The sequence below is a fragment of the Pagrus pagrus genome (genome assembly GCF_965226575.1).
Source record: "Pagrus pagrus genome assembly, chromosome: 11".
Taxonomy (NCBI): domain Eukaryota; kingdom Metazoa; phylum Chordata; class Actinopteri; order Spariformes; family Sparidae; genus Pagrus; species Pagrus pagrus.
In genome coordinates this window covers 26,255,352-26,277,379 of record NC_140195.1, presented here as the reverse complement: position 1 = coordinate 26,277,379, position 22,028 = coordinate 26,255,352, and the positions used below count along the sequence as shown (strand labels likewise).

Genomic DNA, 22,028 nt, shown 5'->3' with positions numbered 1-22,028 from the left:
TTAAATGGAAAAGAAATGAGAGGAGGAACAACAATATGGATGTGGAGAGGTACAGGGAGCCGGAGATGGACAGGAAGGAAGAGATGAGACAATTGTATGTATAAATGTATGTGTGTGTGTGTGTGTGTGTGTGTGTGTGTGTGTGTGTGTGTGTGTGTGCGCCGTTTCAAAAGTGGAAAGCAGTGGGAAGAAGAACATTACACCAATATCCTCTGTCAGTCAACGGGCAGAATTGAACAAGGTGCAGAAAATGAAAAAGAGAGAAGACATCAATAAATTCGTCTGTGCAATATTTAGCCTATCCTGTACATATATGGCCTTCTAAAATATCCCTGCACGACTGTTGTCATGGCAAAGGAAGAGCGCATGGCAGAGGAAGGTGTGCCAGTCGCAGCACAGGAACACACGATGATCGCTGTGTTTCTCTCCGCTCTCCATGTGGAGTGATGGAGTCTCACCTCCTTTGGCCTCGGCTAACAGGCCAGTTTGTCCGTCTGTGTCCCGGCCAAAGTGTTAGCATTTAGCTCATTGATTTCTCCCAGTCGGCAGCTGTGATTAATACAAGACAGGCGACCTGCCCTGCATTCTTATTAGCGCGTCTTCCTCTGCAGGGGGCAAACCGTGTTAGACAGCAGCTCCTCATTAGAGACATCGACACATTTTCCTCCATCAGACACTGTGTTTTTCTGTACTTGTTGACAATAAGGGTAATTGGATCGTTAGGTTAGAGTTTCACAAATGACAAATAATGCTTTTCAGGTTATAATGGTGTCATTTGAACAACATATATGAAAATAAAACACTTCCTGTTCTCTCTTCAGCAGGGAGCAGCACTAACATTACTCCTTCAGTTTAATACAGCGGTTTATTTAGTGACGATCGGTGGATATAAATATGTGATGGCCCCACTGAAATGTCAGCAGCAGAAGGCTTCATGACAGGAGTGTTTAACTTCATATTCCCATGTTCATTTTATCAGAGTAGGTGTTACATTTTGAAACAGTCTGTCATCACATAAGAAACTTCTCTATCACCTGCTGCCATTTTCTCTTTCTTCCCTTTAATACTTATTTTCTGTCTATTTTCCCACATCCTTTATCTCCTGCAGTGATCTGTGTTTTACAGACTGTGAGCCCAAGATCAACACAATTTGCTGGACTGACTTGTCCACTCGTAGGTCTGGAAACAACTTTGCAGCCATGAAGCACAAATGAAGATGACGGCGAAGAAGAGGCATATTTCCTAGATGCTAAATGCTAGACCATCCAAACTTTATTATCATGTTTAAACTTAAAACCATGGGTTTAAAATGTGTACCATGTTGAAAATGCGTTGAATATTCCCAAATCAATGGAATTCCAAATTCACTGCAGTTTTCACTGCTACCTTGCAGCCAGGCAAATTGTCACACACATACCAGCGCCACTGACGTTCTGGTCATTTTGATGCTCGGATGCCAGGTGGTGGAGTTTAGGAGGATGGCACACCGTCAAAATGTTCAGGAAATTGATAAAAAAAAAATCAATCAAAAATCTAAGTTTGGCATTTAACTAAATGTCTATCTCTACGCCACAAAGCTGTTGTGATGTTGAATGAAATTCATTTAATTGCGATCTCATGCGAGCAGAAAGAGATCCTCAATTTGAATAAACAATGATTGGTTATTAGAGATGACTCTGAAGTAGGTAGCGAATCAATTTGTGTACGTCTTCCTTCTTAATATCTTCAGATATGTGATCTGGGGCCAGACATTTACAGATCAAATTACAAAATGTACACCTCATTTTTCTCAGATAAAAGTATCAAACCACATGTTAAAGGCACCAGAATACAGGAAAATGACATCTGCTCTGCTAATATATTTTCTTGGTGAGAACCCCCAGCCCTCCATTAGGCTCTGACATACTTTAGATTGTATGTTACATTGTCCCAGATTATCAATGCTTCCTGTGTCCATCCCTTAAACTCCTATCAGGACTATTAAAAAGCTCAGTGATATTTAAAACCTTTACAAAACTAATTATTTGCCGGGCCATTTTGTAATATTATTTTCTTTTCTCTCTTTTAACAATTGTTGTTACGTTATGTTACAATAACAAAAGTATAGTCCTGACAGACGGCCGGTGCTGTATTGCCCCTCATACCCAGCCGGTTTAGCATGATAACTGACGGAGCCTGATCAGGTTAATTACCAGCTAATTGTACTCCAGTTTGCCCAGTGTGTGTGTGTGTGTGTGTGTGTGTGTGTGTGTGTGTGCATCGTTAAACTACTTTCTTAAACATGATGTGTTTGATGGTGTTATTAATGACTCCTGAAACTTCAAAGCTCACCATCCTCGTTGCCATCTATCTTACCTTTCCTTTTTATCAAGTGTTTTAAGTAATTTTCTGTGACTGATCTTATGATCAGACTCAAATGAAACTTGAAACATATTCAAGTTCATCTCCGTCACCCTTTATAGACTTTTTTTAATCATGAAAATCTAACAAAAACAATTCACATAATGAATGAATTGTTTAAAAATAAAAATAAAAAAAGCAATCAGACATTTTGTGGATAGTCAAATACTCTGGTCACAGTTTTAATAAACTCAGTACAGCTACTGAAAACACTGACTACTAATTGTAGTTGTCAGTGTGACTTATTCTCAAGCCTGCAGTAAATGTGTACGTAAAAGCTTGGTTATAAAAGTCAGAAAGAAACTTTGAGAACTTGACTCGTGTAGATCTCGAGCCTATGTCCATTGAGCTACACCACTGATTACTTTCTTTCACTTAGTCTCCCACACTTTTTTAAAACTATTTTTCAGATGATATTCAGACATCAAGGTCTCAAAACAGGAGGTTTTTCTGAATATAAAAGGGCCAAGGATGGGCAGACAGAGCGAAGACCTTAAGTTTTGTGCAGCTTTTCTATGTGCTGGTGCACTCCTTTCAGAGCCTATTCACTCCCTGCGATAAACGTTCACAATGGTGTGGCTTCACTTATAATGGCAGTCCTCCACAATACGAGTCATTTGATTGAGATGGCATTCGTAATATGTGAGCGTGTGTGTGTGCCTACATGAAAAGTGTGCTCTCGCTGAGAGGGAGAATGTCAGGGTGAAACTAAACTAACTAAAAATTTGTTTTCTAAGAGAAAAGGGAAAAAGAAATCCTCACATAAATTACTGTGCATTAATGGGCTGCCACTCGAGCGAGGTTACTCTCACCTGTCCTCGTCAATTTTTGGAGTTTTCAGAAATAAAAGCACGAAAGACAAAATTAGAATAATGCAAAATACTTTGAAAGGAAGAGAAAAAGCCTGACAGGAGGAGGAGTGATTTTGAAAAAGGCCAGGTGAAACTGTGGAATCCAATACCTATACAAAACTGTTTAAAGGACGCTTCAAAGACCTTTTGTAAATGTTTCATTTTCTAGTTAAAGAAAAGAAATATTCTAAATGCTGGCTGGTGCTGCTTCAGTTCCAGCTGGTTGTGCATAGATGTTCAAGAGTTGGATGTCAGTGCTGCATATGACAAAACTATAATTTTAGGATTCATCAGTGTATTAACTTTTGGACCCCTTTGATTGTATTGCTACTGTAAAGCTGATTCTAAACATGCTTGTCATCTGTCATCGCAGAAAACCTGGATGTATTTTGGCCAGGAAGACAGATTACATGCATTGCGGCCTGGCAGGTGAGAAGGCTGCTACCCTACAGTAGGTAAGACATGAAGTTTAGTTTTGAGCACTTATAAGCTAATGTTAACTTGTTGATAGCGATGAGCTTACAAATCAATGGGTCTAGATATTATATTATAGCACATTTCCAAGTCTTGGGTACGAACTGTGGACCTGTGAAGAGCTCTAGCTCAATGACCACTGTCCCTTCTGTGTCTGTTTCAACTGCAGCTGATGTGGCTGGTAAGTTAACATGCTGGCATGGGTTTACTCCGAGTCGGGTTTCACCCACCATCAACACATGTATATCAGGATAATTCTCCAGTCAGTGTGTTGATTTGATCTGGAGTTGGTCCTGAGGCACTGTGCGTTGGTTGCCGACTGATCATCTGGGATGGGTAAAATACAGAGGACCACTTTCACTACGTTGTACACTGTATGACTGCATGTGATAAAATAAAGATTCTTCAATTCCTCCTTCTAAATGTCTATAATTATTAATTTAATTTCCCTGTAGTCCTTCTGCTTCTGTGGTCATTGAGATCAATGTCTCATCTACTCCCTCAACAACTTCCTGCCATGGATCAGCAGCTCCTCAAGGGGGTAGAGGTTAAAATAGAGGGAACGTAAAAATAAAGAAAAGAGCAGAATGATCCAGAACTCTGAGGAACACTACCTTAACTTTACTTCAGGGCCTGGAGCTGACTCTAGCTGGTTAAGTACTCCTGCCAGCACTACCTGCCTATTTAAAGCTTGATGAAGGAAGAAAGTTAATGAACCTGGAAAGTCTGATTCTCTCTTCCTTTCCTTTTCCACCCTTTCATATTCTGTCTTTACCGTCGTCTGGACATGCAATGAATGAAATTGAGCCGTGAGGCTTTGGCCATCACAAATTCTCTCAAGGAATTAAAAAAAGAAGCTGCTCCCCTCCTGGGCAGCCCCCTGAATTGTTGCACAAATTAATCCCCTCTCCCAATTCCATCATTCGCCCCAAGCTCCCCTCTCGGAATTATCCCTTTTCAATTATTTCTCCCTCCTTTTCTAATTTCTAGTCACCATTGGAAATATCAATGGTGATGAGAGTGGAGAGCAGAGAAGAGGAGAGGAGTGAATGCGTTATTAATTGCTCTGATGTGGATTAGATGTGAGCATCGTGGCCACCCCTCCACCCCCCTATCCTCCAATCACATTTCAATTAATAACAGTCAGCCGGGCTTCGCCTCAAGATATGCTAGCAAGATGATTGGCCTGTCAGTCAGAGCTGCTAGGGAGCATTTGCAATTTGTCACCAGTTTCCTCCTTCTTCCTTTCTTTTCACAATCGCTCACTCTTGTTTCTATCTCCTAATCTTTTTTTCCTCTTGCTCTCTCTCCCTCTCCTGCTCCTCTCATCTGCCTCTTCACCCAGGTATTTTTTTTTCTATATCCTCAAAATCATGCCACATTTCATCCATTTATTCATTTTTCCCATGATAGCTTGGTCAGCTTTGAAAAGGACTGTCTAGATGTGCATATACGTGTGGGTTGTTTTTTGTACTGTATGTGTGTGTGTGTGTATGTGTATGTGTATGTGTATGTGTATGTGTATGTGTGTGTGTGTGTGTGTGTGTGTGTGTGTGTGTGTGTGTGTGTGTGTAGATCTGCTAAGAGGTTTTCCCCTACCAGAGATGTCATGCAACTTTAAAAACTGTCGTCCTGTGCCACATTTCAAATGAGATTGGAGACAACACAGCCATTTTCTATTAAGGCCTGTATGCTCTCGTGATAACCTGCTACCCAGGACTAGCTTATACTGAAGCACGCACACACGCACACACACTCACTTAAGTAATTTCTCTTTTACATCCCCTTATAGCTACCTTCCTTTGTCACCTGCTCTTGTTTGTGTTGAAGCAAATGCGTGGCCCATGTGGATTGATTGTTTCTTTTCTGTTAACAGTTTTTACCCATGTATTCACAGATGTACAGACTACTCTACAAAACGCATGAAAGACTGTGCTTGTATACTGTATTAGTACAACAAAGAAGAAACGGAATAAGATTTTACCAGCCTGGTAGAGTGTGAAATGATCAGGATCTCTGTTCAGCCATACTGGCTCTTGCTCTTCCCATATACAACCAAAACAAACAATAAATGCATCACTTCCACTGCTTAAAGACCAAAGAAAACAGTAATGACATTACTTTATTATTACTCACAAGCAGAAGTACATTACTGTTAGACTTTCCTTAAAGGATAAGTTCACCTTAAAACGAAAATTCAGTCATCATCTAGTCACCTACATGCCCGTGCAAACATCATTGCAGCATTCTCCTAAATAACTATAGTACATGTGGACTTTTCCTTAAAAATGTATAACAACTACCGAAAAAAAAAATAAAACGTTTCCTGTACAAGTACTTTCTAAGATAAAGTTGCAAACAAGCCAAAACCAATTTATGTGGCGGCCATTACCATGATAACTGTAATGTAATTACTGTTTTACAAATTATAATCCCATACACTACTCATTACTGTAAAACTTAATTCCATTACTGTTGGCTAATGTGTTACTAAATGATGAGTTACTGCCCAACGCTGCACAATACAGGCTGGATCACAAGTGTGAAACATCATTTGGCACAATGAAGGACAGTAACAGACAAGTGTTTACATGTGGATGTTGATGAATCGATGGGTGCTGTTGGCCAAGCGCCACGTTTTCTGTTTTATTTCTTGTTTTATGATTCATTGCTTTTCCCCCACATTTGTTTTCATGACTATGCTTCATCTCATACAGATTAATTCTCCCGCTCTTCAATCTATGATGTGCGCTGCAGAGTGACTGGACGCGATCTCTAAAAAGAGCTTTCAGCAATCATTCTCGGTGTTTGTGTGTACGCACGTTCTTCCGACAGAAGGTAAATTATTTTTCTGCCAATATTTGGAATTGCGCTGCTTGTTATTGAGGCTCCGCAGATGGTTGGGAAAGCCTCCAACGCGCTTTATTAAATACTATATCTTCTCCTGTGGTGCTTTGTTTTGCTCGTGTCCCGTTTGGTGTGTGGGAGCAGCTCCTGCAGGAATAAGAGCGGACCGAGTTTGTGCTTCATGACCGGCGTGTCAGAGGCCGTTCAGCTCTACGGTGCAGTGAGCTCAGACATGTTAAGGAAATCAGCGCTGGGTCACTTACAGGGGGCTGAGGTCAGTAACATGTGTGTTTAGACTCCATTTACCAGCTCTCTGGGAGCTCCGACTCCTTTTGCGTGTTCGGAGAGAGTAAAGCGTTCTCCAGTCTCTTTGATCAAAATGAATGCAAACCGAGATGTTCTTGTTCTGCTTGCATCTTGTTTTTTGTCTGAGAAAGGTTTCATGTGATTTTTCCAAACAATCAGTACTTTGGTGTGGCTCAGAGGTTTGCTGTGTCATTGAAATTGTGTCTGCACAGATACAAGCGCGCTGCACTCAGCTTTCCTCCTGTAATACTACGACAGTCAGCGGCAGCATCCGGAGCCCGTGAACATTTTTGACATGTAGTTATCCCACCAGACATGGTTGGGAAATTGATTTTTCATAGATCTCGGAAAGGAAATGACAAGGAGAAAAATCAATTTTTGTTTTTGTTTATTGGAACAATTGTCTCTTATTTCAGTTGCGACTGTCTGCAGCCACGAAGAAGGCGTACAGAATCTGTCATGAGACTCTATTCACAAAACTGTTGTCTTTATAAATTTACTACCAAGCTGTGAAAACACAAACCTGCCTCAAAGGAAAATTATATGCATTTTTTAAAATGAACAGTGAAGTCAGAGCAGTTGCATTCCAGTCTTAGAACTGGCACCTCTTAGAGAATGTGTAACAACATTTGATACTGAATAGTTTGAATTAGTAAATCTAATTTTTTTATGTTCTCTGCATCTTTGTTGCTAAGCTGCATTTCCTGTCCAGTTTTTTGCACTTGATTTCTCAGAGATCTCAACAATGTCATCTTATACAAAGAGGTGCTGAGCACATGAACAAATGAATATTTAAAACTGAGTCCTCGAGCTGCACTGACTATGCAAAAATCACCAGTATTGTTGATCAAATAGGTAGCGTCCTGCATCGAAGCCCTCATTCACGGTAAGGCTACAGGACTAAAACCCGATGTGATGAACATGCAGCAGGTGGTTGGCTGATGAGCTATTGACACACCAAAAGTAGTTACATAAGCTTTAGTTTTGAACTGTATTGACCAAAAGCTTTGAATGCAGCAACAATTGGCAGGAAACAACTCTGAAAGGCCACAACTTTTTGAAGGCTGACTCAAATCACTACTGATGTGGTGACGGAACGGTGACAGACAACCCTGTCCTGAAGAACAGGACTGCACAGCAATACATGCGTGCCGATCAGTTGCTCAGGTGATGTCATATTGTGAACAAAAAAAATATCAATTGATAGATATACAATGGGATGAACTATTAATTATTACATGACATTCCACAGTTACGATATTTAAACTTTTTGGCATCTACTGTTAACCCTGCCTGTATTCTCCTCCGGCCGCATCTCTAATCCACAGAAATGTTGTCCAGTTTGATGTCTAGTGTGTCTGAATCCATGTGATTGCAGCATTAGCATCAGTGACTATGAGTCTTCTATTTAGATTTGTCGTTTCCTCTCCACGACTGTGAGAGTCTCTGAAAGTGATGGCTGTCGCACACTTTTGCCAACTACAAAGTTATTCCTGTTTGTTAACAAACCAGACCAACTAAATGCAACTGGATATCATTTCACTGAATAATGTGTCAGCTGATAAAAAAATATTGATGGCAACGTGTTGGTCTCGACCCAATTGTCAGAATAAATGCTGGCAAAGTGCATTTCTGCAAATACACAAGTTCAAACTTTACGTTTCTTTATGCTGCAACTTGTGTTTGTTTAGGGTCCGTTTTCAATTTGTCAAAATGCTGCGATGAACCTGACCAGGTTTAGGCACAAAAACCACTTAGTTATGGTTCGGAGAAGATGATGCTTTGGCTCATAATACCTGTTTGGATCGCTACAAACACTGCTGGAAACTTCTCGTTAAATCTATCCGGTCTTTGTTGCCACAGACACAGCTGGAAGTTGTCCTGGGGCCTCATTAAAGATATCCGGTGGTGTCACGCTTACAAATATTTAAATGCAGACTCAAACTGCGGCCACTGGCTTGGCAGCTTTGTAGCCTCTAAATCCACCACCGTCACCTCCACCTCCTCAAATGACAAACATGTAATGTGAATATGTCGGTATGGTGTGTAGCCTCTGACACGTACAAATTTGAACCTATCTGTGGTTTGCAGAAATGTTAACTGCTCACATTTTATCCTGGTGACTGGGCCGTTTGTCTCGGAATAAGAGACAGCGAGAGAGGAAACAAATTTGAGAGCCAGTTTTTGAAATAGTCGAACACTCGGCCTTATCGTGGAAAGGTGCAGAAATGCTCTGATTGACAAGCCAGATGTCCCCTCCAGCTCCCCCACGGAACACCAAGCACACAGCTGAGCTTAAGGAAGCAAGAATGTGAAGAGAAATGAGAAAAGCCTCAGCCTATCTTCTTTTGGCCGAGTGGCTCTGCACTGCTCTCCCTCTCTCTCACTCCGCTCGCTCTCCTTTCTTTATTAAAAAGAAACACATGTAGTGTCGGGGCGTCCAAGTATGAAATTCAATTCTCATCCCCCAAACGGTGTTTTTATTAAAGCCGTTACTATCGAGGCAAGCAGGCGGGCCCGGCCAGCTCAGCTTGGCTCGGCTCGGCAGTGTGGGTACGTACTGTACAAGGGAGGGAGGGGACGGAGAGTATTAAGAGAGTGCACGGAGGAGGACGGAGGAGGACGAGAGACAGAGGGCGATTGTGAGGAAGAGAGAGGGAGGGTGCAGTGTGAACGAGGCGGCGAAGGATTGGGGCAGTCAGCAGCAGGGCGACAGAGGGGCTTAATTTGCCCAAAAGGCAGCTCAGCCTCTTATGCAATTTAACCAGGACGTGCTTGACTTGAGCTCGGGTTAGCACCCCGGCACGGCCCGGTGCACAGAATCAATTGCATATTGGACATGCAAGAGAATTACGCTGCAGTCTTGTTTGCGCTGTTTATATTATTTTTCATTATTGTAATAGCATTAGCCTCAATTATGACATAACAGCTGTGAAGCCATCACCAGAAGCTGTGTTCTCACTTAAAGGTTTTTGTCATTGTGATCCACAGTTATTCTTCCTCCATGTAAAAATCATATTGCTGAGGATCTTGTGCATGAACGTTTTATTTTACAACAAAGAAAAAAAAGTTATGTAGTTAGAGAGAGAAAAGCAAACATAAATAAATCATCCTATAATGCTGAAATAATTAACCTTTATGTTGTTATGTGTCACACGCTCCATAGCAGCAGTTAGAATAACTCAACCACTGGCTTAATTATAGTGATTTTCCCTATTTTTAGCCATGAACGCAGTGAAGCTGTATAGGGATCACATTTTCTGCCACTCAGTCCACTACTTAATCCATATTAAAAACACCCTCATCTACTAAATGGATCACCATCAAACTTCACTCCATGGACGTCCCCACAAGATGAACTGCAATTCCTGTGCTGAGCCTTTTTCAGCACCGTGATCAGGTGGACTTTTAATCTTTCCTGCAAAACTATAGATAAATCTGTTTAAAATATAAAAAAATGGCTAACAGAAGATGCAAATACTGATTTTTTTTTTGCCGTTTATTTTGTTTTTGTTGAGTCAACAACACATACACTACATGTTTTGGTGAAAAGAAGTCAATTACAATCACAATCAAACATAGTAATTCCTTCACACATCTTTATACTGTAACTCTGTATTGATTCATTTATTTGGAAAAAAGGTTTTAGGATTCCTGTAGGGAATTTATATACCCAATGCTATGGGCTGGACACCTTTCTTGTATAAATAATGCTATAAGTGAAAAATGTTCTCCTTGTCGTGGGGTGTTATAGATATTGTATCACTTTCATAGCTCATGGTGATCCTGATTTGATGAGCTGTTGCATGCAACTGTGAGCACACCTCCAGTACAGCTGTGGATCGTCATGTAATTGTGGGCTGTATTTAAGCACTGCATCACTTTGTGAGTGTTGTGTCTTGAGAAAAGTCTTGGTGACCAAAATGTCGACCTATTTCAAATAAATTAAGCAGAGGTACGAAATGAGTGCTGGCATTTTTCATTGTTTTGTTTTTTTTTGTTGTCATATTATCTCTTTCTGCCAAACCCTTGTCTGACAATGATTGTGACTTAATAGAGACAACACGCCTTACAACAGTAAGACTTTCAGAATAACTGGTATTTTTTGAATTGGCAAGTAAGTGTTCACAGTCTCCACTCGAACACAGTTTGCTGCACTTTTGAGCAATTCAATTAATCATATCTCTTTGTTTCTGTCTGTGTAATTTAATTCCTACATTACAACTCGAATGGTTATGTTTTGAGTCGATCACAAAAAGAAATCAGAACGGTCACACACTCAGCCACAGTTAGATCTTTCTGCCAAGAATCTCTCCCTTCCCCTTCCCAACAGTAAATACACAGTCGGGGTCACTTGACCCTGTCTGTGCCTCAGAGAAAACAACGCATTGTAGCTAAACTATTCTGACAGGCCTGCCCTTTTTACACATGAGGAAGACGAAGAAGGGAAGGGAGAACGCAGCGCTGGGTTGGTGGTGGAGGAGGGGTCATCGGGGAACAATGCAAACAAGTGAGGAGGAAGTGAGGGAGGACAGGAGAGGAGAGAAAGTGAAGAGACGACGATGTGGGGTCATGGTGGTCTCAGGAAAAACAAGTGGGGGCATGACTGCGAGGCTGGCTATGTGGCTGGTTGGCTGGCTGATTCGATGCAAGGCTGTGTCATTGGCTGGCTGAATCGGAGGCTTGAAGGATGAATGGCTGACTGACTGCATTTCTGACCAACAGGCTTGCGTGTTGATTTGGTGGCTGGCTACACGGCGGGCTGACTGGCTGACAGAGTGCTTGAAGGGTGTAAAGGTTGGCTCGCTGTCTCTGTGGATGGCTAGTTGGCTGTCTGTGCATTCATTATTCATCCTCTGTATCTGATGATGTGGGTCAAGCTCAGTTCTAACCAGCTGGGGCTGCAGACAGACAGACAGGCTCTGCAGTGAGCAAGGCCCTTAAGCTACTGCCTGCAGCAAATACATCACTGGCTGCAGCGTTGGCAGAATCCTAATATACTATAAAATAGTTTACTGTGTACCACGCTGTTTGTTTGAACCTGGGACATATTAGATACTACAGTACGTGCCCAAAATGTTCTGCCAAACTTTACAGTTGTTGTAACCCCTGATTCTGTCAGAGTTAGCTGACAGGATCGGATCTCGGCTCGTTCTCGCCTCACACTCCTATCTGAAGAGGAAAAGTACAGCCACTGCAAGCAGCTGGTTAGCTTAGCTTAGCATAAAGACTGTACACAGGGGGAAACAGATATCCTGGCACTGTGCAAAGTAACACAATCTGACTTCCGATACTTCTAAAGCTCACCAATTAATAACACCAAATCACCTCTTCACAGTGGTTTAAGTGCCGGACTATGTCTTGGCTAGGACCAGTAGCTGCTGCTAGTAGTACCTATACATTTACCAGTCAGACATGGGTACAGATCTGATCTTCTAATCGAATTCTCGGCAGGAGAGGAAATATGTATATTACTCAGAATGTCCTTTAAGAGTCACGTCTCCATAACCTATGGACTGAGACTGAAACTGTTTAATACTGAACACCTGACAGTGGCGCAGTGCCAGGCTGCATGGATAATGTTTCTAAGGCAAGTCAAATTCCAAAAACTTTGAGCAGTTAAAAAAAACTTTGATTGAGACTTGTCCATCCAAATCAATTTTGAGGAGTTATGCCATCCTTATATAACAGCTCTGACCCAAGAAAGCAGACTGCCCTTGTCTCTCTCTCTCTCTCTCTCTCTTTTCTCGATCACTGTTTGTCTCTGGCTCTCTTTCTTTTTGGGATCAGAATTTGAAACATCATAGCTGTGCTAAATAAAGACATCAGGACAGCATGGACTCAGGGGGGCACTTGTGCAGATGCAGCTGATACATATTGAGATATTCATACACCATGTCCGGGTTCAAGCTATATTATTAAATTGAAAACCTATTTTCAAATGCATACTCATGTATATTCAACCAGTTCAAGCAGCTTGTGTTAACGTAGCCGGCTACAGCTTAGTTTATTTCTTACCATACACGGATATAAAAAGATGGTCAACGATGAACATGCACATTATACCGTGAACGACCTGGTCAACTTGTTACTGAATGAGGTTCAGGAGACTTGGATGTCTTATGTTGAAGCAATTACTGAAGCTCGACCAAGGACGATGGATAAGTGTTACAAGTGAGGACACTGTGGTACCAGACCAATTCTGAGAAGCGGACGCAGAAGTGGCAAAAACTGCATTTCCTCAAATGGCAATTTGAGGCTAGCTCAAAAAGTGAGTCAATCCCCACAAGACCCTCTGTCCAAATCCCCAATTATACAGCAGAAATCAACATGTTTACACTTGGGTACTAAAACCAGATTTGGCTAAATAGCTAATTTCCCTATTCATGACAATTATACAGAGAGTGAATTTTTATATAACATAATCTGCTGCTTTGAGTGACAGCCATTGGTGACGGCTAGCCACACGCTGTCTGCTAGGCTTCACTTCAGCTAATTCGAGTCACTGAACTTGACTTCTTGGCCATGTTTGTGGTGTATGGGCTTTTTGGATCATTTTTGATGCCAATATCAGATGGCCTGCCGCGCAGTTAATTGTAATAAAGTGGATTGGAGGGACACCATTGATTTATATTAACAAATGACCCTGTTAGCATTAACTGCAAGACAGCTGCTGGAGCTGGCGAGCTCATGGAGGAGATAGCGAGCTTGGCAAAACTGAGTAACTCCTCAACACAAATGATCCCTCAATTAAATTCATGCGAATAAAACAAGGTGATTTGTGTTTCTTTCTTCCACAGCTAGATTGTTAGCTTCTGATAGCTTGGTAGCTTCCAGCTAGGTGGGTGTGTTTCAGTACCCAGGCTTCATTTGGCTCATTTCAGCGATATCAGGTACTACCAAATGTCAACGGCTGGTACCACCCACTTTGAGCTTCATCCTGGTCATGTCAGGGTGGCTTTGTCCACTATTTTTACAGTAAATACCTTAAAACTCAAGAAAGAAAATTCTTTCACAATAAAGATTTTATTCTTCCCCATTTAAAGGGAGTTTCCTACTTTGTACTTGCTCTACCTAATTTCAGAACTTCATCTCGGTTACTCAAACAACGTTGCTGACACGGCTGAAACCATAACTATACATTGAATTCTGTCACAAATGGCACCATTGCCAAGAAATGGACGTAGTAGGATACGCAAGTTGGACACAGAAAAGCAGCATGCTTTTAACTATAGGCTGTAAAATATAGGCTGCAAGGGAGACAGTAATGAAGGAGTTAATGAGGGCAAGCATCCAAAGGATTTACTCAACAAACAAAGACTACGCTGTTGCCACTTTTTTTCTGTGCAAATTATTTCTTTACAGTCTTGTAATCGTTGCCAAGGTAAGACAAATGTACTTCCACAGCTAGGCTGCCACAGGCTGTGCAAACCAGATGCTGGCTAGACTACTTCCCCATCAAGAAATACAAATGGAAGCACATGGGAATCACACAGCTGTAGGGTCAGGGAAACTGAATTATACTGAGGTGGCTTTAGCTCAGGAGGTAGAGTGGGTTGTCCATTGGTTGCAAGGTTGATTGCAAGGCTTCCCCTGTTCACATGTCGAAGTGTCCTTCTGCACAACACTGAAGTCCAGTGGTTAGGTCTGAACCTTGCATAGCGGCTTGGTTGCCATCGGTGTGTGAATGGGTGAATGACCATTTTTATATTGGTACATTACTTCTATTATAAACATGTTAAACAGATTGACAGAACACATTGTGTTTCTCATTGTGTTATTTCTTGTACAATGACAAATTAATCACTTTGTACCTTGAATAATCACCTTGATTATCTACAATTGAACATGCTCTCCTTGATAGAGCCCTTGCTCATTCAGTTGTCACTCATATTCACTTGTTAACCTTGTAAGTTTTTGAACTGAGCGACTCAGGGCTGTCTTCTTTCATGTCACGATGATACATTAATCCACAGCATAGATAATTCCTAACACAGAAGCAGGAAGTCCGAAGAGAGGGCTTGATGGCTGTGAGACACTGACTTGACCCCTCTTTTGGATGGATCCAGCCTGTAACCCTTAAACCAATCTTTTCTACCCTAATCTACCTCGACCAGCCTTTTTATAACATGCATCTTTTTTCCTTCACTCTTTCAGCCCCTTCTTCACACCATGAAACTCATTTTCTATGCTTCCTTCCCTCCTCTTTCCACCTTTTTTTCTGCCCTCACTAGAATTCAAATGCCTACGGGTGGTAGAAAGTGCAAACACAAGAAATAAAATGGTTTATGTGCACGTTGCATGTAATCAGATAAAACAATGCACTCTCAGAATCCTGAATGGGTGATGTTTTACTGAGCACTGTCCAACCTGGATGTAAATACCTAATGTAAATAATGTATTTACTTCTTCCTCTCTGTATCCTCTCCCAAGTGACCTGACTATACACTCCTGGCAGCTCAGAATCTCCCATCCTTCTCTGACATCCTGCATTAATTCCAGATGAAGTGAGGAGTAGCAATGGAGATTTCCCCTGTGGCGAGATGGAGATGCTGTGATTAACACCAGAGAGACGGTGGGCTAGAAATGAGGAAGAACACAGGAGAAGAGGGGGAGGGGGTAGTGGATTGAGGGTGAGGTCGGAGAAGGAGGGAGAAAATGGGAGGGTAGAGCATGAGAAGATGTAGGGTGAGGTGAGGACATTGCCCCGACTGAAGGTGGAGAGGAGATGAACACGAGGTTTTTTTTAATCATATGGTGAAAAACGGAGACAGAGGAGATGTAAGTGGACAGATGACTCATAGCACTCCGTCTGCTGCGTAAAATGGAGCAACAGGGGAACCCTGGTTAAGCTAAATGTTAAAGTTTGAGGTACTTATCAGTTCAGCAGAGATGTCTATGACGACATTAAGCCAATTTTAATTGACATTTAAGCTTTCTTCTCAAAACAGAAAATACTTTTTAAAGTGACCACCAGAGCACATATAAGAAAAAGTTAAAATAACCATTGAGACAGTGATTTCATGAGACATTTAGGCTATTTGCCTTTCACTCCTTAATAGTGAGAGTTGTAAGTCATGCTAGCTGTTTGGTTGCTCACACCACCATTTAAGTCTACACTGAAATATCTCAACAACTATTAGACGGGATCCCATGAACATCTGTTTACTTTGGTCCCGAGAGGATGAATCCTAGTGCATTATTCCCCACTCATCCCATACAATATCTGTACTACAATATGGAAATTGGTATGGATATTTTATGTTGCCGACAGGATGAATTGATGGAGCATTGTGTTATTTCAGCCAGATCACTGAAGTCGTGCTTTTACTGGCCAACTGCCACCAGCTGTTAGATCTGCAGTCATTGGCTCATTCGCAGCCTTTTGGCTGGTAACATCCAATCGTATTCATGCAGGTGCACAGCTCGGAAATTATAACCTGACACTTGCTTCAGTTTACTCTGCTGATCGAGCTGATGCCAACGCTATTTGCTACTGCACCTCCCTCCACCAGCCCAACCTTCTCCTTATGTGGTACCTTTTTTTTTTTTTGTCGTCACACAAGGTCCCAGCCGCGATATCATTGTACACACCCCAATTGGATGTACACGACGACCTAATCATACATTTCCCAGTGAATGCAAAGAGAGGGCACTACAATAAAAGATACACCAACTTGCTATGTGTTATGTTTGCCTTGCTTGTCAAAGGAAGAGAACTGTCTCTGGGACTGTCACCACTGAACAAAGCTGAACAATGGGTCTGAGACAGTTTTGTAAAAACAACTTTATGCTGTTGTTTTAATTTATAACTATTCATAAAAAAAATATGACTTGTGTGATCATTTCCAAACACCTCAGTGTCTTCTGGTATTGTTTTACACCTTGTGAGTCTGTGTGTGTGAGTCATTATGGTGAAATGTGGTCCTGGAGACACCTATTGTAGTGGAAACCTAACACAGAGGTAGTTTAGGATTTTTTTTTTGCAGCTGGCTGGCTGTGGACAGATTTTGACTGCGTGATAGCATCACAACCATGCAAGATACAGTCACGAAAGTTTAGGATGGTGTGGCCTGACCCAAGAGTAAAGAAGTGTGACTCTAGCATGACCCTAGCATGACCAGACTTTTATCCAGCACCTTGTGGGGTTTAGAAGAGCTGTATCTCAAGTTTCCTATGGAGATGGTTTCTACAGAGAATTGGGCGGGGGGGATTTCAAAGTCTCAGATAACTCAGTTGTAAAATTTCGAACAATCATGCGCCTTCCCACTGTCAAGCAAGTTTTATTTCTCGAAGAGTGTTGCCTTCCCCATTTTATTTTGCAGAGAGAGTTGTAAATCAAACTGAATACTTTTGTTATCAGAGAGAATGTTTCCTCTTGGTCGGCGGTGTCCGGTCCCATGCCATCAAATAGCCTGCCGGTTTTCATTCCAGCCCAACATCAGATGATTTCTCAGACCAAGAAGAAAGATATTTTGCTTGGAATGAATAAAAATCAGCACGTCCTCAGACACCAGAGAATTATGGAAACCAGTAGTTTTGAGAGAAGATTGAGAATACATTTTACTGTAATTGTTTTCCAAGCAGCATTAGATCCTCAGGATGTTTACAGCCACTGGTTTCTTTGATAAGACTATGTCATAAGTACAGCTCTGGACCTGCCTGTCAGTGCTGGAGTGCTCTGCCTCCCCTGCCTCCAATCCAGCTCCAGGAAAATGCCAGGTTGAGTTTTCAGCCTGAGTGCATGGGATGTGCACGGTGCAACCATCAGTGTCAGCAGAGTACAGTACCTGAAGCAGCCCCAGTCAAAACGCTGACAGGCTGGAGAGATGGGGGGATGAGAAGAGGAATCAACCAGCAGTCTAGCCAACCAGTAAGTGCACATAAATTACATTTAAACATTTTTGCTCTGACATTTCTTCAATATTTAGTTCAGTAAGTTGTTTGATTTGGAGATATGAGCCGGGATGTCAGCTAACCTTTACTTTTTGAGTGAAATATAAGATCTGTTTGTTCAGCAGATCCCAAAAAATGAAGGCAGTGGTCACTGTGGCACCTGCTTTTAAGGTAGTGGAAACGGTATGGTAGTACACACACACATTGCCATTTTACTGCACTTGATTTGACCAAACTGTGGTAGATTTCGCTCATGTGGCATTATTGCAGCCACCTGTGCTCTTGACCGCAGAGCAGCCTCATCATGCACTATCCACTTTACTGAAGTACTCCTCACTGTCAGGGTTAGCTTCAGATGAGCCTCTACAGCATCAGATAAAAGGAAGATTTATGGGTGACAGCACACATCAATCCTGGACTAATTCCTCCTGATAGCCTACAGACAGTGTTGCCAGATCTCACTAGAGAAACAAATAACCAGGTCTATGGAAACAAGCCCAAAAGAAGTGACTTGAATCTTAAGATTTGTGCTGTATTTACAGTATAATATACGCAAATTAAACTCATTCATATATATATATAAAAATGATTTTGCGGTTCCTAAAGCTGCCGTCATCATTTTAGCTCCCTCCTCTTTACGCAACCACACTAGCAAGACTCCTTTCTTTTTTTCGAGGCAGCTCCCTTTGCTTTTTTCTTTTGGCGTTTCATCGCTCAGCCTGTTTAGTAGTACAAGCCGTCGCCATGAGCGCTGAATTGGTAGCTTTCTGCCATTGTCAGTGGAGTGAGATCCTGCTCTCTGCCTGCTCATAAGCAGACAGGACTATCTCTTTATTGAATATGCAGGTACCTGCTTTACAACCAGTGTATCATAGTCAACAGGAAAACAAACATTTTAAAAAAAAATGTATGAAAAGACAATTAATTGAAACTAAATTCATTACTGCCATTCAGAATTGGCACTATACGCGGTATTGCTATATTTGACACAGTGGTATCAGTTTGGTCTGGTGCAAGTGTCTGGCCCTAGTGACTATTTTTGAAAAGTCACACAAGACTCCAAAGAAAGATTGCAGGATCCAGTGTCTGTATGAAGACTTCACCCTTCAATGGAGTCGTGCTCTTGTCCGTCTGACTGACTGTCTACAGCCGTCTGCTGAGATAACTGAGCTTTTTCCTCAGGTTTCTCCTCCCAGTTTTGCTCGTGGGAAAAAGCACATCTAAGCATTTTTTCTCCTCCTCCCCATTAAAACCTGCGTCCGACGAGGGTTTCTGCAGATGCAGTGATTTTCTATCCTTCTGCTGTTACTCATCTTTGTCCTTCCTCCCAAATCATTAAAGATCGGGCCTGGACTTTTAAACCGTCTTCAAAACACACTCTCCCTCCATTTTTCTTTCTGCCTTTCCCACTTTATATCTTCCTCGACTTTCTCCCTCAGAACTCAGTCTCCCTCTCCCAAAACAATAATAACAAGCTTAGTGATGCAGCTCGCTGACCGGCTCATACTCCAGAAGGAACTGAATCCCACAGCTCAACAGCAACAGATAATCCTCTCTGCAAAGCCAGCCTTCCCCTTCTGGAACAATGCTCTCATTTACACCAGAGTGACCCTCAAATAGATGCAGGCAAAGGCTGAAGGGAAGGAATGATGGAAAGTAAGACATATAGACGGACTGGAGCAAGTTCAGCGCTGAGAAACATTTCACGAGAGGCCCTGGGTTTTTGGAAGTCTGAGAAAATGCCAAAAAAAAGTAAAACTTTTTGGTCTTCGCTGGCAGTTTCCTCTGCGCTTAAAACCAACCGAGAAAGACCAAATTCTAAGCCTTAACATACAGTAGCTGCCATACCCTCGTGCCAACCCCATCACCATCCGCACAGCAGTTGGACAAGTCAGAGGTTTAAAACTCACACACACACACACACACACACACACACAGTGACACAGGGGCACTGGAAACCTCGCGGCTCTGTGTCCGTCCTCAACCTCTGATGACTGCCAAGACAAACACAACAGCAGCTGCGAGGCCCAAACAAGAGGATGCATTATTAGACTGCTCTTCAAAGCTGTAACCACGACCTGGACTTGGTCAGATCACACCAGGCGACACACACACACACACACGCACACACACACGTATGCAGGGCAGACAACCCTGTGAGGGAGGTTGTTTTTAGGAAAGGCTCTTCAGGAAACAGAGCACAGACAAAAAAAATTCCTTTAATTCATCTGTCACCTCCAGTTGGAGGACATGGACCAGTTCCCTGTACTCACCGGACTTTTTCCTCACTATGTACCAATAACTCATGCTTTACTTTAGAACATATAGGACAACAAAGTGTACAACATGCACACTAAGAAAGCTGATAAATAATCCAAACACTCTCTGCTTCAAGCTCAACTGTCCATGAGCTCATTTATTCATACAGTTTTCCCCTTTTTCACATAGTTGTTTCGACGGATTCTCACCTTCTGTCTCCGCCTGTAGATATCTTCCTCTGCGTCAGGTGATGGATCTGTCTCGCCCCCAACTTAAATCCAAACACACCATCAAAGCTGCTGTCCGGTGAATAAAAGATGGCTGCTGTGCTCCCACTGCCTGTAGAAGGAAGCATGAAAGAAATGGCTTTGCTACCTCCACTCACAATGTTGATCCTAAATGGCCTCAGTAATGTGCCCGTTCATTGCATTATGAGCATTGTAGCTCCTGGCTAAATGTGGAATATTAAGTTGCACATCAGAACTGAAGCACACAGGCCAGAAGACCGCTGCTGCTGCTGCTGCTGCTGCAAGTCCTGGGATCACAGCAGGTGTTCTCACTTGATAGCTTGATTGGAAACACCAGCTGTGACATCACTGATTAGGGCATGGCCACAAGGGCTACCTTCAAACAGCAGCACTTTCTTATTGTACTTCAGTGTTGACTTAGTTGTTCAGCATGAACATGAACTAGATTTTACATTAAGCGACTAACATCTCTCAGCAGCAGGCCCTGTTGTATGGTATTTTAAGGTTATATTAGCATGCTGCTAATACGTCACTGACAGTGGCAGCAATGCAACATGCTCTGAGGCCATTCTCACGTCACAGTGAGGAAAACACAGGTGGAAAATTAGTGATGGCGGAATTCTGTTTGGCTCCAGGGTCCTGGGCTGTGTCCCAAATCACTTCCTGTTAACCATATAGTGCACTATACTTACTGTTCACCATTATTTAGTAAGTTTTCTCAAAAATCCCACAGTGGAACAAAAAAAGAAGTATCAATGGTCATTTTCAGGTTCATAATTTTATTTTTGGTTGCTACTAGAAAAAGGTTTACATGCTTCAATGCTCAAAAACACATCAGTTTTCTCATCCTGTCCAGTGCTGTGGCGCTGTATTCCCCAGCTGTCTGAAACACTCTGTTTAAGCTCCTGTCTCTTTAAGGACCCCCCCCCCCCGAATACCTTGTCTGCTCTGATTGGTCAGCTCACACACGTCCGAGCAAGCACTGCTCACCGTGTCTCCGGTTGGCTCTGCTTCACTTCCAGTATGAATTAAGCCATAAATTATGCAGATATGTGACACTGTGACGCAGTGTGATGTCACAGAGTCACAGAATTAAAGGCGGGACTACGGACAACGTGTTTCAGGCACTTCAAGAGCAGTGTTTTCTGTGGGAGAGAGGAGCTGTAATTGGCGTGGACTTAGGATTTTTTAACTTTCAAGACCTTTTACATGCACAAGAACCTTTATAACACACTGAAGGAAAGGAAAAAAAACAAGCATGCTAGATCTCTTTTAATAAGTGACTGAGGGAGTGGCCTCAGAGATCTTCAGCTGATATTAAATAATCTAGATTTAGAAAGAGAGGGTCATGTAATAAGGCAGAACCAGGAGTTGTGTTGTTTTATTTAAAGCAGCGCTTGCCTCAGGAGCCCGGTTAGTCTCGCTGGTGAACTTATTCCAGGAGACGTCTGGCTTTCTTCACCGTTCCTTCAACCTCTTAATACACTTTTAATTTATCATGAGTTACTTGAAATTCCCTTGGTCATGTTTTTGCTGCAAACCAAAAAAGGAGACTTTAAAGTATTTCAAAATATTCACCGACACATTGTTATTAATTACTCGGCCGACCCCCTGCAGATATGTTATGCTGTAAACTCCACTGCTGTCCTTATACAGCGATAATCCGTTTAATTTTGAGCTTCAGCATGTTCTGCCTTTATTATTCATCAGAAAAATGGATTTTAAAAAATACAATTTGTTGTTTGTA

General features: G+C 42.1%; 1 protein-coding gene across 2 annotated transcripts in view; it reads right to left on the bottom strand.

Annotated features, from left to right (window-relative positions):
• Nucleotides 1-20,533, bottom strand: part of LOC311265858 (plexin-A1-like) — a 326,362-nt gene extending 305,829 nt beyond the window's left edge. For both annotated transcript variants that reach the window (XM_084367924.1, XM_084367925.1), the window contains exon 1: nucleotides 20,243-20,533. The gene's annotated coding sequence lies outside the window, so the exon portion shown is untranslated. The remainder of the gene's footprint in view (nucleotides 1-20,242) is intronic.
• Between the last annotated feature and the right edge of the window lie 1,495 nt (nucleotides 20,534-22,028).